This window comes from Petaurus breviceps, unplaced genomic scaffold (assembly GCF_028583685.1).
Source record: "Petaurus breviceps papuanus isolate PSGF00001 unplaced genomic scaffold, PetGlider_PUasm1.0 99, whole genome shotgun sequence".
In the NCBI taxonomy this organism is placed as follows: domain Eukaryota; kingdom Metazoa; phylum Chordata; class Mammalia; order Diprotodontia; family Petauridae; genus Petaurus; species Petaurus breviceps.
This window is the reverse complement of record NW_027187465.1, coordinates 22,990,669-23,006,371: the sequence shown is the minus strand read 5'-3', so window position 1 is coordinate 23,006,371 and position 15,703 is coordinate 22,990,669. Positions and strand designations below refer to the sequence as shown.

Here is a 15,703-nt window from a genome sequence, read left to right as displayed (position 1 = left end):
TGAAATATAGAGACCCAGCAGGAGATAGTAAACCCGTGTGGTACAAGGTAAATGTCACCGCTGTCATTTTGTCTCATAAAGCAGTTGTTCCAAAGATGCTTTTAATGAGTCTACAGAAGATGAGCCAATATCCCAATGTACTCATCCAGCTACACAAGTAGTCAGTGTATCTACCTGTGCACGAATTCACAGAACAGGGGCAGCTAGGTGACACCGTGGATAGAGCAGTGGCCCTGAAGTCATGGAAGACCTAAGTTCAAATCTAGCTTCAGAGCAGAAACTTGATACTTACCAGCTGTGTGACCATGGGCAAGTCATTTAACCCCAATTGCCTGACCAACCCCCCCACCCCCCCCAAAATTCACAGAACATTAGATATTCAAGAATAGCAAGATAGTGATTTGTCTTTGGACTGCTTCTCTCTGAACCCCATCAAGAAAGGTGAAAACAAGATGATAACTATTATTATAGTTATGAGTATTTACAATATACTGTTATGAATAAAATATATATAATTATCTAATATGATATAATCAGCATGTATAATTATCTAATATGCCATTTACAATTATTTAATTATTATGTACATTTGTATATTACAGTTGTTGTGGTGAAGTGGATAAGGGCTAGTCTTCCATGTTAGGAAGATCTGAGTTCAAGTTTAGCCTTTGACACATCCTGATTGTGTGACCCTGAGAAAACTACTTAATTCTCTGTGTCTCAGGCAACTCCCTAAGAGCCCCTGTAATCTGTTTGGTAGAAGGAATGTCCTCATTAGATGCTCCTCACACTGATGAAATCATACATTGGTTTATTAAAAAAACAACAACAACCAAACCAAATCCTACCTATTTGTTTGACTTTTTCAGTTTATAAAGCCCTTTTCACACCCATTATCCCAGTAATACTTTAAGTAACCCTAGTTTTGTTTTTGTTTGCTTTTTGCCTTTTGGAGGGCAGTTGGGGTTAAGTAACTTGCCCAAGGTTATACAGCTAGTTTTTTGGGGGGTTGGTTTTTTTTTTTTTTTTTTTTGGTGCGGGTGTTAACTGTCTGAGGCAGGAACCGAACTCAGGTCCTCCTGACTCAGGGGCCGGCGCTTTACTCACTGCAACACCTAGCCACCCCCCTCCCCCCCCATTTTTTTAAAAAAAATAGCTTTAAGGACTATAAAATACTTTATATTCATTACTTCTTAGATCTTAACAACCCTATAAGCTAAGGTACAGGTAGCTTTGTTAGCCCTGTTTTACAGAAAGGGAACTAAGGCTCGAAAAGTGAAGAGATTGACACAAGTTGACTCAGGATCAAGGAAGGCCATTCCTGCGGACTCTCAGATTTGGGGCAAGACTGAATCCTTTCATCTTTTCCCCTCTATCTCCAGCCTAGTAAGCACTTACAAGAGATTTTAAGCTCCTTAAAGGACAGTGAATATTATCCATTTATTTGTATCTTAAATAGCTTTTAGAATGTTTTCAAGCATTTTAAGAGGCTCTCACTGAATGGTTGTTGATTGGACATTTTAAGCAGTTAACACTGAAACCCTCCCCGACCCCTCCTCATCCCCCACCCATCCCAAGAGGATCTAGCTTTATGATGAAATTCACTACTTTTAAGAAGTGCTAGAGCAGGGGTAATTAGCTTTTAAGCATAATGCCTGCTAGGCACATAGTAAGTACTTAATATACAATTCCTTCTTTCTTTTTGCCCTTCCTTTCTTCTTTCCTTCCTTCATGGACTCCTTTGGCAGTCTAGTTAAACCTATAGACTCCTTAGAAAAAATGTTTCAAAATGCACAAAGTAAAATACATAGCATTATAAAAGAAATCAACTACAGGAGAGCTAGGTGATAAAATGAATAGAGCACCAGCCCTGGAGTCAGGAGGACCTGAGTTCAAATTTTGCCTCAGAAACTCAACACTTAACTAGCTGTGTGACCTTGGGCAAGACACAACCCCAATTGCCTTGCCTTCCCCCCTCCAAAAAATAAACAAACAAATAAGAAAGAAACAAATTACATTGAAATAGTTACATCAAAAAGTTTTCTTTAAGTTAATGAACTCCAGGTTAAAACCCAGTACTGTAAAGCTAACCCTTAAACACTTCAGGGAGAAAACTTGAGACTGCCCCATATCAGCTGAAGGCAACTTCCATCTATGGACTATAGCAGTTGTTTAGTCAGTTAGTCAACAAGCATTTTTTAAGTACTTCCTACGTGCCAGGCACCGTGCTTAGCCCTGATGGTGACAGACATTGGGACTCTCCCTCTTTAGGAATATTAGGGAAAGAGTCACCAGCTTAGAGAATCTTCAAGAAGCCAGCTCTCCTATTCTCTGAAGAGCAGTTAGCATTCAGAAAATAGACCCCTGCCTGGAATAGAGGCCAAAGGGAGAGTCTAAACCAGAACTCTCTCTTCCAAGGAGGGGCTTATCTGTCAACTGAACTCAACTGTGACTAGATCTCTGCTCTAAGGGACAGACTCTAAGGCTACCAATTTAGAGGGTGCTGATCATACTGTCAGCATAGAAATAGCCAAGCTTAGCGGGAGTTAGCAAGATTAATTAATTAAAATAAGAAGCTACTAGATAGTGAGCTGGAGTGAGTCCCTCCCACATACACACTCCCAGATTCCCAACCCCTTTCTAGAAAAGGAACTACTTGCCCCAGGCATAAAAAGCCCTACAGCTTTGAATTGTTACAGATCTGAATGGAGTAATTTTGATTCAATTGAACTGACTTTTACTAGAAGATAACTGTCTCTTCCAGGCTCAGACATTCTAGCTGTGGGGGTGGGAGTGGGGTTTGAGTTCAAATCCCATTTCTGCTAACCTTGTATGACTTAAGACAAATCCCTTAACCTCCATAGACCTCGATTTCCTCTTCTGTAAAAGAAGGGGATTGGACTAGTCACTAGGTCTTCAAGGCATCTTCCAACTCCAAGTCTATCTATGGTCCTATGATCCTATGACCATTCCAGGCCTCAGTTTCCTCATCTATAAAAGAAAGAACTAAACTAGATGGTCTCTGAGCTCCTTCCCACTGTCACTCAATGAGTATTTATTAAGGGCTTATAATTGTGCAAGGTCGCAGATATACAAGTAAAAAAAATGAAACAATCCAAAGCTTTCATTCTTCTGTGAACTATGAATTTTTCAGGGGCTTGGTGCTAGGAGTCTTCTGGCATCAACCTTCGGGGGCAAGACAATAAAGAAGATGGTTCACTACAGTTTGGGTTGTTTGCACTTGAGGAGTCTGGGAACAGGTTTCCGCTCCTTCGGAAGCCCTTGGTAGCACAGAAGAGTGACAGAATGAGGCCATTAGAATCATTCTGACAGGTTATTCTCTTTCCCTGGCAAGAGGGAAAGGAAGAGAAGTTGGTGGCAAATTTCCCCAGAATTAAGAAGGAAAAATAATCCCAGTGCAGAATAATGGATTGGGAATGTTTACATCACTTGAAATGGTACATCTCCCCCTACCTATTTTCATGCTCTCCATACTTGATCAAATGATCTGGTAGACCCAGAGTATTAATGGATCTTATGGCATACCCCTCCCTCTACCAAAAAAAAATCCATCTTTAATTCTCAAGCATTTTTGTCAATAATTCATTTTGCTTTGCCACGGTGCATTCCTGAATAAAATTATTTCCTTCTCTGGATATGGTGCACTTGTGAATTTGGAGCAGATATCCCTTGACATAATAGAATCAGAGGCCCAGGGATATCCCAAAGCAGACTAGATAGAATGCCACCTTGTGCATGGCATTACTCCAAGCAACCCAGGGGACCTTCAGGAACCCAAAGAAGGATGATATCCATGCCAGGGGGCATTTCTCCATGTTTATTGGAATTTTGATGTGCCAACTGTCTGAGTTCTTTCCAATTCTATTCCTGTGTTCTACAGGTCAGATGTTGGAACTATAATTCAATTCAACTCAACACACATTGATTAAAGGGATGCTAATGACCCAGGGCTGGGAGGAACAGCTGACACAGTGGTTGACAGTCAGAATTCAAAATTATCTTGGCCAGCTATAATATCAAGCCTAAATGAAGCAAGTGAAATTTAATAGGGATAAAAATTAAGTGCTAATAAATTCAAAGAGTTTACATCACAAGTTCAAGATAGACACAAGATATGTGGTAGAGTCAGCGCTTCTTAAACTGTGGGTCATGACAGTCATGAGTGGAAAAAGGTTAAGAAACCCTGAACTAGACAGAAATTCATCTGAAAAAGATCTGGAGGTTTTAGTGGACTGCAGGTTTGATAGGAGTCATCAGAGTGACATGGCTACACAGAAAGTGGAAGCAATTTAATGGAGCATTGAGCAGTATGGTGTCTGGGGCTAGGGAAGAGATAATCCTACTGTGCTCTACCCTGGTCAGCCTATGCCAGGGATGGATACCACACACTAAGATGCTAATAAGTTATAGAACATCTTAAAAAGGACAACGAGGAGGGGGATGGGCTTCAAGTTCATGCCGTGTGAGAATAAGTTCAAAGAACTAGGGACGTTGAGTTTGGAGAAGAGAGTACTTAATGGGAACATGAGATCTTTCTGCCACCATTTGAAGGAGTGACCCAGGGATTAGCCTTGTTCTACTTGGTTCCAGAACAGAGCAGAGCCAGGGGCAATGCATACAAGCTACAAAGAGACAAATTTAAGTTTGACGGGAGGAAAAAATTTCCTAATAATGAGAATTATCCAAAAGAGGAACGAGTTTCTTGGGAGGTTGGCCTCCAATTTCCCTTCCAACTCTTTGATGTTGCGATTCCATTAAGTGCCTGCCCTCAAGAAATCTGAGACCCATAGAGGTGTAGGACATAGACACAAATAGATTTTAGTATGAGTGGGATTAAGGGGAACACTGCCTGCTGGATTAATTAGGGAAGGCTTTGTCAGAAATGAATCTGGAAAGAAGGTGGGGACTGTGAGAGGCAGCAGTCAGGAGGGACTCATGGGAGATGGTTTAGGCAACCTAGTGGAGGTAAGCATTCAGGGGACACATGGTGGTGTGGTTTGTGAAAGGGAGTAATATGAACCAAGGCTAAGGAGGTGGGCATGAGCTGCTAGATTATAGATGGCATTAAAAGGTAAATTTGGGATTTTGTATTTTATCCTATAAGCAAGGGGGGCCCACTAAGGACTTTTGAGCAAAGAAGTGACGTGATGTCTATGGAGGATTACTTTGTCAGATATTTGAAGAGTGAATTGGAGGGGATGTGGGAAGGAAAGAAGAGAGGCTGGAAGCAAAGACTAATGAGGAGATTATTACAGTGGTCCTGGTGAGAGGGAATAGGGACCTAACCTCAAATAGGACCCTTATGAGTATAGTCAGTCTATCAACAAGCATTTGGTAAGGGTTTATTGTGCACCAGGCCTTGGGTCAAGAACTAGAGACACAAAGGAAAGCAAAACCATGGTCTTGGTCCTCAAGGAGCTTTCATTCTAATGGAGAGATGTCATGTACGTAACCAAATACATATAAGATACATACAGAGTAAATGGATGTTCAACTTAAAGGGAAAGGCATTCGAATCTGGAGGCAGAGAAAAGGCCCTCTGCAGAAGGGGGGATTTGAACTGAGCCTTGAAGTAAAATACAAAGGAAGAGGAGAAATGCTATGGAGACAAAATCAATAAGACTTGTCAACTATTGTATATGGAGGCTGGGAGAAAAGGAAGGGTCAGGAATTAATGTGAGGTTATAAACCTAGATCCCCAAAATATAGTGGCACCCTCAATGGAAATAGCCAGGCTTGGAGAAGGAAAGAAAATGAGTCTCTTGCACACATTGAGCTTGAGATATTCATGGGATTTGTAAGAGGAGATACTCAGACAGTTAGCTGATTATATGTGACTCAAGTCCAGGATAAAGATTAGGGTTAAATAGGTTTTGGAGGTCATGATGCTTGAATCCTTGGGAGCTGATGAGAAAGTATAGAAACAGAAAAGTGAGTCCATGGCAGAACCCTTGTTAGCACGGTCTGGAAGGCTTTGGGGACAAGCTACTAGAGGAGGCAGGAAAGAGAATGAAACTAAGGAGCCATGTAGAAGACTTTCCCTTCTCTAGGAGAAAAGCTAAATCTCAGAGCTAAGAGGCAAAGAGGGAATGAAGGGCTAATGAGACGGAAAAGTTTGGTGTGTAGAGTAGGGTCTCCCCTTGTAGTGGATGGCTTGTAACTTCTCAGCAAAGACGGAAGGAAGGATTTGCACTGAGCCAGGGAGGGTGTGGAGTAGACACTTAGGGTCTTGAGAAAGAGAAGGTTTGGAACTGACGTTAATGGGAACAGGAGAAAGAGTTATCAAGGAAGAATGCAAATTTTGTCCTGTGACAGTGAGGGCCTAGTTGGGATCAGGAACTGTGAGGCTATAGCAGTCCCTATTGTCATGGTGCACCCTCAAACACCTAGCCTCGTGCCTGGCACAATTGCTGTTAACATCTTTGTTAACTGATTGGTTGGTATAACTTCTAGCTTCCTATAGCAGCCTGGGAATAGAAACAGAGAAAGCTGATTGTGACAAGGGAGTCAAGAGCGGAGGACAATTGGACTGACCAACTCTAGCACCAATCTAGTGAAGAGAAGAAAGTGAGACCAGACCAGGATTGATGGACTGGATGAAAGAAGAAGAATGAATGAATGAGAGACCATGGTAAGAATGAAGGAATAAGAAAACAAAAGATGGAAGGGCAGCATATTATGATCAAAGAGGAGAATTTCAGAGTTCAGATAGGTCCTAATGAAATCTGAGATATGACCATGCCTTTAAGTCAGTGGTTCTCAAAGTATGGTCCAGGATCCCTGGGTGCCACCAAGGCTCTTTTGGGAGATACAGGAGCCTAAAACGATTTTCAAAATGATATGAAGACATGAGATCAAAATGATTTCCATAATGATACTAAGATAGACTTTCTAATCATTTTAATTTCTAGTAAACATCAGTAGAATCCATATGAACAAAAATCTTGGCAGGTGACCTCGATAATTTTTAACACTACAAAGAGCCTTGAGATTAAAAAAAAGTTTGAGAACTATTGCTTTGAGTAAATGAGGTAGGGTGTTATTTAGGGGTGGGTTTTTTGTTTGTTTGTTTTTAAGACTGGGAGCAAGAATATTTGCTTGTTATGGAAGTTGTGGGAGTGACAACTTCCGTGTCGAAATTTCCAAGTAGGAGGGCAAAGGTTGGGCTAGAAGAAAATGGTCATGAGATAAGTCCTGAACTTAAGAAAGGAAAGGAGAGTGACCTGTTGGCTGGGAGATCAAAGCAACAACTCCCAAACCAGTTGGTTAAGACAAATGGAATGAACTTTGAAAGAAGGCAAGGTTCCTGAATGGTAATGGCAGAAGTAATGGTCTGGAAGGGGCCATGGGAAACTAGGGATATACCTATATCCTCCCGCTCCTCCTGGTCCAGTGTGTTGAGGGGCATGAGAAAAAGAGCAAACATCATTGTAGATTGTGATGATGAGGGACCCAGAGACTTCTGGAAACAGCTAGGTTTCCACGACTGCAAGAAGAAGAGTGTGAAGAGGGAGTGGGGATGAAGAAAAATTTAATGATTTAGTGGGGCTCCAAAGGTCAACATGAAATGGAGGACAGGGACTAGAGCATGAGGATTGAGCTATAGCTGCCTTTTCATGGATGCCCTTGGCTTCTTGTTATGTTCATTTGTACATCCTTTTGGGATTTAAAGCTGAAATTTCTTCATTTCCCTTTTGGTTCCTTCACTCACGTAGTTGGGCAATAGCAATGCCTTCTTCCCTCTGCCATTGGTGGAGAAGTCATCCAGCTCCCAGAATGAGACTTCAGTAAGATGAGGTCAGCAAGATGTGTGGTATTCAGATGGCAAACTGTACAGAAAAAAAACTGCTCCCGGCAGCTCACATTGTTGTGTGGCTTGTTTGTGTTGCTGTGCAGTTGTAATGGAAAATGAACAAAAATAAAAATCCTGGGGCCCTTTTTTCGGCCAGGGCTTGGCAGTTAATCCCACTGCCCTGGCAAGATTCCAGCTCAGGTCCCTCCAGTGGATGGCCAGCTCGGCATAGCTAACTTCTCATTCTGGGCTGTGTGTTCAGTTAAGACAGCTGCTTTTCCATCCACCCCACCCCCAGGGGTGGCCACATTTCAGTGCAACCCACAGTGATTCTTCTCTTTCCCCCATCTCCCAGGGCTGGCTTGGTGCAGCATTCCAGCATTCATGACTGAAAGACCATGTTTCCATTTGTTGTAATGGGTGGGGAGGGACAACAGGCAAGAGTCTGGACTTAGCTTTTTTGTATCTTTCTCTCTTGAAAATTAGGATCCATCTCTGTCTCTAGGCTCAGTTCTGCAGTTATGGAACTTCATTTGTTTATTCATTCATTCATTTAATTTTAGGGTTTTGGGGACTTAAGCTGTCTGATTATATATATATGTATCTTTCCCATTATCAAATACAAGCCTGCCTAGGACGATCTTAAGTTTACTGACTCTGGTTTTCACTAGAAGTTAGAGAACAAAGGATAAGCTTTAAGCCTGATTTCTGGAAGTGTTATCTTAGCAATGAGTTTCTTTAACTTGCTAATAGACTTCTGCGGACTGCTGCTGGGGGCAATACTTTCACTTTTATTCCCTTCTAATTCCTGTTCATCTTTCTACTGGGTTCACCCATCAGGAGTCGGTCCTCTGAGATGATACAGACTTTGGCCTTGAAATTGGTGTCTCCAAGACACCATATCAAATCTTGAGAGCATTTAGACTACTAAGGACAAATCTATGTGTGTGGGTTGTTTTTGTTTGGGGAGGGGGGGGGTGGTAGGAGGATGCGATCGTTGCACTGTATTCTAGGTAGAGGACTCTCTGTTCTCATCTAATGAGTTGCCGAAGGGAAACATCTAATGTTTGCAAACATCTCCAGCCAAACGATGGAACTGAGAACCTCTGCTTTTTTGTATGCCACCCAGCCCTCAACAGTTCCCTCCCCCCCACCCCAGCCTTCACCGGGCAGACCCACCAGTGAGGACTAACTAGCAAGATGTTTAGATTCAAACCCAAATGGGAGACAACTGCTTCTCCAGTTCATTTGGATGAGAAGTAACTAGAGGGAGGCAGCGGACAACTGCCTTGTCCCTCACACATATATTCAATAGGAACAGAGGCTATCAGGGGTGGGGAACCTGCGACCTTGACAGTCACATGTAGCCTTCTAGGTCCTCAAGTGCAGCCCTTTGACTGAATCCAAGTTTTATAGGAGCAATCCTTTTTTTTTTTTTTTAAGGGATCTGATGGGAGATGAGGGGAAAGAGAATTCCAGACCTGGTGAGCAAGCAATGAGTAAAAATACCTGGAGTTGGAAGATGGAATGTCTTGTTGGAAGAACAACAGAGAAGCCAATGTTACTTAGAGTCTGTGGAGGGGAGTAAGGTATAAAAAGACTGGACAAGTAGGAAGGGATCAAATTATGGAGAGCTCTAAGAGCCAAAGAGAAGGTTTTACACTGGATCCTGAAGGTAACAGGGGAGCCATTGGAATTAATGGAACATGGTCCGAGCTATCCTTTAGGAAGTTTAGTTTGCCAGTTGAGTGGAGAAAGGATTTCCAAAAACAATGAAAATGAAAAACTTGCATCTATCTAGAGCTGGAAGTAACTTAAAGGGCACCTAGTCCAACCCTTTCGTTTTACAAAGAAGGAAATGGGAGTTCAAAGAGGTTAAATGATTTGTCCTAGGTCGCAAGGGGACAATAACAGTGACAAGCAACAATAATAGCTGGCATATATATATATATATATATATATATATCGCTTTAAAGTTTGCAAAATAATTTATAAATATTATCTCATTTTATTTTTACAAAAACTTTGGATATCAAGCTAATACTGTATGCACCAAACAGGTGATACAGAAAATAACTTAAAAATGTAGATTTTTACAACAACAATTTTATAGATGAGGAAACAGAGTGAAACAGGTCAGGTGACTTGTCCAGGGTCACATAGCTAGTAAGTATCTGAGGCTAGATTTAAAATCAGGTGTCCCTTCATTTTATAGGGTGACAATGCCAGGATTTGAACCCCAGCTCTCTGACTCCAAAGCTCCAGGTTCACAGGAACCAGAATGAAAAGGCCTTGAAAGTCTAATCCAACCTCCTCATTTTAAGATAAGAAAACAGAGACCCCAAAATTCATTTGGAAGAATAAACGGTCCAGAATATCAAGGGAATTAATGAAAAGAAATGCTAGGGAAGGTGGACTAGCTGTACCAGATTTCAATCTGTATTATAAAGCAGCAGTCATCAAAACTACTTGGTACTGGCTGAGGAATAGAGGAGTGGATCAATGGAATAGATTAGGCACACGAGATTCAGAAGTCAATGACTATAGTAATCTATTGTTTGATAAACCTCCAGACCCTGGTTTTTGGGATAAGAACTCACTATTTGACAAAAACTGCTGGGAAAACTGGAATATAGTATGGCAGAAACTGGGCATAGACCATTATCTAACACCATATACCAAAATCAAGTCTAAATGGGTGCATGATCTAGGTATAAAGGTTGATACTGTAAGCAGTCTCCTAAAACAAGGAATAGTTTACCTATCAGACTTGTGGAGAGGGAAAGACTTTATGACTAAACAAGAATTAGAGAACATTATAAAATGTAAAATGGATAATTTTGACTACATGAAATTGAAAAGCTTCTGTACAAACAAAGCCAATGTAACCAAGATTAAGAGGGAGGTGGGAAATTGGGAAAGAATTTTTACAACCTATGTCTCTGACAAAGGATTCATTTCTAAAATATACAGAGAATTGAGTCAAATTTATAAGAATACAAGTCATTCCCCAATTGATAAATGGTCAAAGGATATGAACAGGCAGTTTTCAGAGAAAGAAATTAAAGCTGTCTATAAGCACATGAAGAAATGCTCTAATTCACTATTGATTAGAGAAATGCAAATCAAAACAACTCTGAGGTACCACATCTCACCAGTCAGATTGGCTAAGATGACAAAACAGGAAAATGACAAATGCTGGAGAGGATGTGGGCAAATTGGAACACTAATGCATTACTGGTGGAGTTGTGAACTGATCCAGCCTTTCTGGAGAGCAATCTGGAATTATGCCCAAAGGGCTATAAATACTTTCATACCCTTTTATCCAGCAATAGCACTCCTAGAGTTATATCCCAAAGAGATCATAGAAATGAAAGAAAGACCCATATGTACAAAAATGTTTATAGCAGCTCTTTTTGTGGTAGCAAAGAATTGGAAATTAAGGGGGTGCCCATCAATTGGGGAATGGCTGAACAAGTTGTGGTATATGCATATTATGGAATACTATTGTGCTATGAGAAACGAGGAGCAGATGGTCTTCATATTTACCTGGAGAGGCTTAAAAGAACTGATGCTGAGTGAGAAGAGTAGAACCCGGAGAAATTTGTACACAATTACAGACACAACGTATGTGTGATGACCAACTTTGATAGACTGGACTCTTCTCAGCAATGCCGTGATATAAGTCAATCCCAAAAGACTCATGATGGAGAGAAATATGTGCATCCAGAGAAAGAACTAAGTTTATATCCAGGTGGAAGCAAAATACCTGATCTTTTTCCTTCTCTTATTTGGTTTTATGTCCTCTTTACCATTTTTCATTCCAGCTGGTACAATCCGTCCTTATAACCTGACTAATGTATAATGTGAAAGTATTTACAGATCCTATACTTGACTATAAGCCGCCATGGGGGGGGGAGGGAAGGGAGGGGGACAAAATGTGAAACTCAAGGAATTATGGAATTGAATCCTGTAAACTAAAAGGAAACAAACAAATTAATAAAAAAAAAATATTTGAAAAAAATTAAAAAAAAAAAAAGAAAACAGAGACCCACAAAGATGGAATATCTTGGCCAAGGTCACATAGAGTAGTCAGCAGCAGAGCCAGGATCTGACCCCAAAGCCAGACCCCATTAGAGATTACAAGGTGTGGACAAGGAATGAACTGGGCACTAAAACTACATTAGAGGAGTTTCGCTTTTTTTCTTATAGAGGAAGATAATGATGAGGGAGTCAGGAGCATGAACAGGAGAAAGAAAGGCCAGGAGGAAGATGGTTTTGGCTTCAATAGATTGCTTGAATCAGATGGAAGAGATGCACCATCTCCTCTTGGACCTATCAGGCAGGCTCCTATCAGGATACACAAGAACCATCCCCATTTCCCTCCACCACCCCCAATCAGGAGAGGAAAAGAAAAATCACAAGGTGATTAAAAGGACAACTAATCGAAGGAGATCTGTGAGCAGTCAGGTAACTACAGCAAGATGACAAAAGGAAACCCCTGAGCCTCCCGCCTCCCTCTTTTTCTTCTATTGCTGGGAATTGAGAGAGCCAGCTGGTCAGCTCAGGAACAAAGATCTTATTCTAGGAATCTGCCCACTGCAACATTATCCTTCGCATGCCCAGTCCTTGGACTTCTGCCGGACTGAAACTCTACCTGCCTCTGGCTGTTGCTGCTGCTACTGCCATACACAGCTGCCTGGTAACAGAGGGGGAATCCGTCAGACCAGTTCAATGATTTAAAAAATAAAATCACATTCAACCTTTATTCATCTCTCTCCTGGGTTTGACAAGGCAGTTCATCTCAGTACTTTGAGCCCCTTGCTATTGAAGTTAATAGCACCTTAAGATAAAGGAAAGGGAAAGGAAGTGGGGGGGGGGTGCAGTAAAGAAGAACTTTTGACATCTTTCCACAAAATCAAAGAGCAAGCTGACTTGGGGGGGAAGGAGGGCATGGTGCTATATTTAAACTACATTATCCCACCAGGGAGCTACCATTTTGAAAACCATTCTAGAGGACTTTATTTGACATGACTATATAGGTTTGTTTTAAAAAATGTGTTGCCATAACTATGCTCCGAGATTTTTCCAAATTATTCTGAATATGTCTTCTTTGTACATAGTTCTTTGCATGTTGTTTCCTCCATTATTTTATTTATTTTTTCTTTTGGAGGGCAATTGGGGTTAAGTGACTTGCCCAAGGTCACACAGGTAGCTTAAAACTTAAGTTTCTGAGGCTGGATTTGAACTCAGGTCCTCCTAACTCCAGGACTGTTGCTCTATTCACTGCACCACCTAGCCGCCCCTTCCTTCATTATTTTATAAGCTTCTTGAGGGCAGAAATTGGTTTTGCCTTCTTCTATATCACCATTGCTTAGCCTAGTCTGTGGCACATAGTAAGGGCCCAATATGAAAGGGCTGACTCAGGAAAAGTAACCCAAGAGGGTAAGGAGACCATAGTGGATTTAGAGCAATGGTGAAATAGACCAGGGCAGCCATAGAAACAGAAGACTCCCTGATGTTTACAGTTGGTCACTTCTGTTGGTATCACCTAAGCTTGGGTCTTGGGCACTTTCCCTTTACTTCATTCATTCATTCATTCAATATATTTATTGATTTCCATGTTTGAAATTTTCTCCTTCTACATGTCTACCTCCTGGCCTCCCTGGCTTCTTTCAAGTCCTAGATAAAACTAAAGTCTGTTCTTTTCACAAGAAGTCTTTCTTGACTCCCTTTAATGTTGCCTTCTCTGCTGATTATCTCCAATTTATCCTTTGTGTGAATTTGTGTGTGTCTATTATTGTGTATATGTGTATATAGATATATGTGGTCTTATTTGTAAATAATTGTTTGTATGTTGTCTCCTCCATTAGACTGTGAGCTCCTTGAGTATAGAGACTGTCTTTTGATTCTCTTTTTAAAAATTTCCAGCACTTAGCACAATGCTAGGCACATAAGTATTTAATAAATATTCATTGAACCCCTACCAGATTGCAGGATACCAAGAACCATACAGAGTATCTGAGGCCTCTGCCCTAAAGAAGTTTACAATCTAGTTGGCAAGTCAAGAGAGAAAGCTTGGGAAAAGTCAAAGAAGGGTATCAGGCTAATGTTGTATGCACCAAACAGGTGATACAGAAAATAAATACCATAGGAATTCAGAGGAGGGAGAGTGACATAAATGGTGAGGCTTCCTGGAAGATTTGGGGCTTGAGCTGAGCCTTGAAGGATGGATGTGGACAGGTGGAAGGCTGGAGGCTTGATCATTCCAGATCAGGCAAATGACAGTGAACAACGAAAGACATAGAGACAGGAATGTACTCGGTGTGTCCAGGGTACAAGAAGTACACACAAGCTGGGCCAAAGTAGAGAGTTCATGTAGAGTGGAAAATAAAAGTTGGAAGGTAGTTTGTTCTTCATCCTATGTATAATAAGAGAGACTCTGACTCTGAGGGAAGGGGAGAAGAAAACTGTTTTAGGAATCTTCAGGATTCCTCTGTAGTGGGTCCCCTGTTGAACACACATTTAGCTAGCCATTTGAAGGGTGAAGTTAACTTTACTGGAGTTTCAGGAAATCATGGGATACAAACTATATTTAAATAGGCAAAGATTGTTTGTTGAACCAACCTTGGCTTGGTTTAGTTTAGGAGAACGATCAGCATTTTACAGTTTTAATCAATTTTGGCTCATCCCCTTGCTTCTCTCCTAGACTTCAGTCTAAAAGGGCCAGGGTCTCCCATTGCATCCTGGGCCATCTCCAGTCCTCCTGATAAATATCTGGTCATTGGAACCAGATGGCTCTGGAGGAGAAAGTGAGGTTGGTGATCTTATAGCCCTCTCTCACTCAAATCAAAGTCAACTGCAAGTTGTGTCATCATCTCCCTGATGTCATGGTCCCCTTTGAGAACAAAGGACAAACACAGAACACAAGGGACATAACCTTTTTTTTCCCTTAAACTAGATTTCAGGTAAAATCTTTTGGTTCATCATCACAGCTTCCTTTCACGCAGGTACTTAAATCTTAAATCTAGCAGTTTTCTCTTCCTTGAGTTTCATCCCCACACTTCCTTAGTTAAGTGTCCCTTTCCTCTATAGGAATAAAATATATCTTAGTTCCTGCTCCCTGACTCCAAGCCTTTTCTACCTGGTCTACTTCCAGTCAGCCAGTCAGTCAATGAATTCCTTTCTCTCCTTATTAGCATTCATCAAATCCTTCCTTCTTCAGAATTTCAATTTCCTGTGACAGTTTCCCTTTCTTTCCATCCTTGTCTTCCACTCAGTTTATACATTGAGTTCTACTATCCAGTGAACCTTGGAAAGAGCATTTATGATGCCCACTTTTAAGATGGACAACTTCATCATTCAGAAGCCATAGATACAATTCCATATGTTGATGAATCTGTTGATGTCATCAGTGTGAGAACTTTCTACACTGGTACCCTTCTGTAGCTTCTTATCCTGTGCAATGCAAATCCAAGTCTTTCCATAAAATCTCAATGAAGAATTCATCCAATGCTTTAACCTCTTTGTGCCTCATATGTAAAATAGGGATAACAAGAGGGCTTACCTCCCAGAGTCATTTTGAGGATCAGATGAGATATTTGTAAAAACACTTTGCAAACCTTAAAATGCTAGATAAATGTTAGCTATTATTACAGATCTTTTGGTAACATGTTATGGGTACCAGCACAATATGTGGGCTTTCTATTATCTTTCTCTCTTGCTACATGATTTGTCCTTCCTTCTTTTCCGGTTCCAGGTGTCATAGCATGAATGGTAGTAAGGCATAATGGATAGAGTACTCGACTTTGAGACTTGGGTTCAAATCCCACTTCTAACACTTGTTAGTTGAATAACCAAGGACAAAACATTTCATGCCTATAAGTCTCA

At 41.0% G+C, this 15,703-nt stretch overlaps 1 long non-coding RNA gene across 2 annotated transcripts; it reads left to right on the top strand.

Annotated features, from left to right (window-relative positions):
- Window positions 1-4,884: 4,884 nt before the first annotated feature.
- Window positions 4,885-12,658, top strand: LOC138156543 (uncharacterized). 2 transcript variants are annotated; one of them, XR_011167177.1, is made up of 3 exons: window positions 4,885-4,986; window positions 6,475-6,652; window positions 9,257-12,658. It is a non-coding gene; the product is annotated as an uncharacterized lncRNA (long non-coding RNA). The 2 variants fall into 2 exon arrangements; XR_011167178.1 differs by having other exon boundaries at window positions 4,983-5,092.
- Window positions 12,659-15,703: the final 3,045 nt, after the last annotated feature.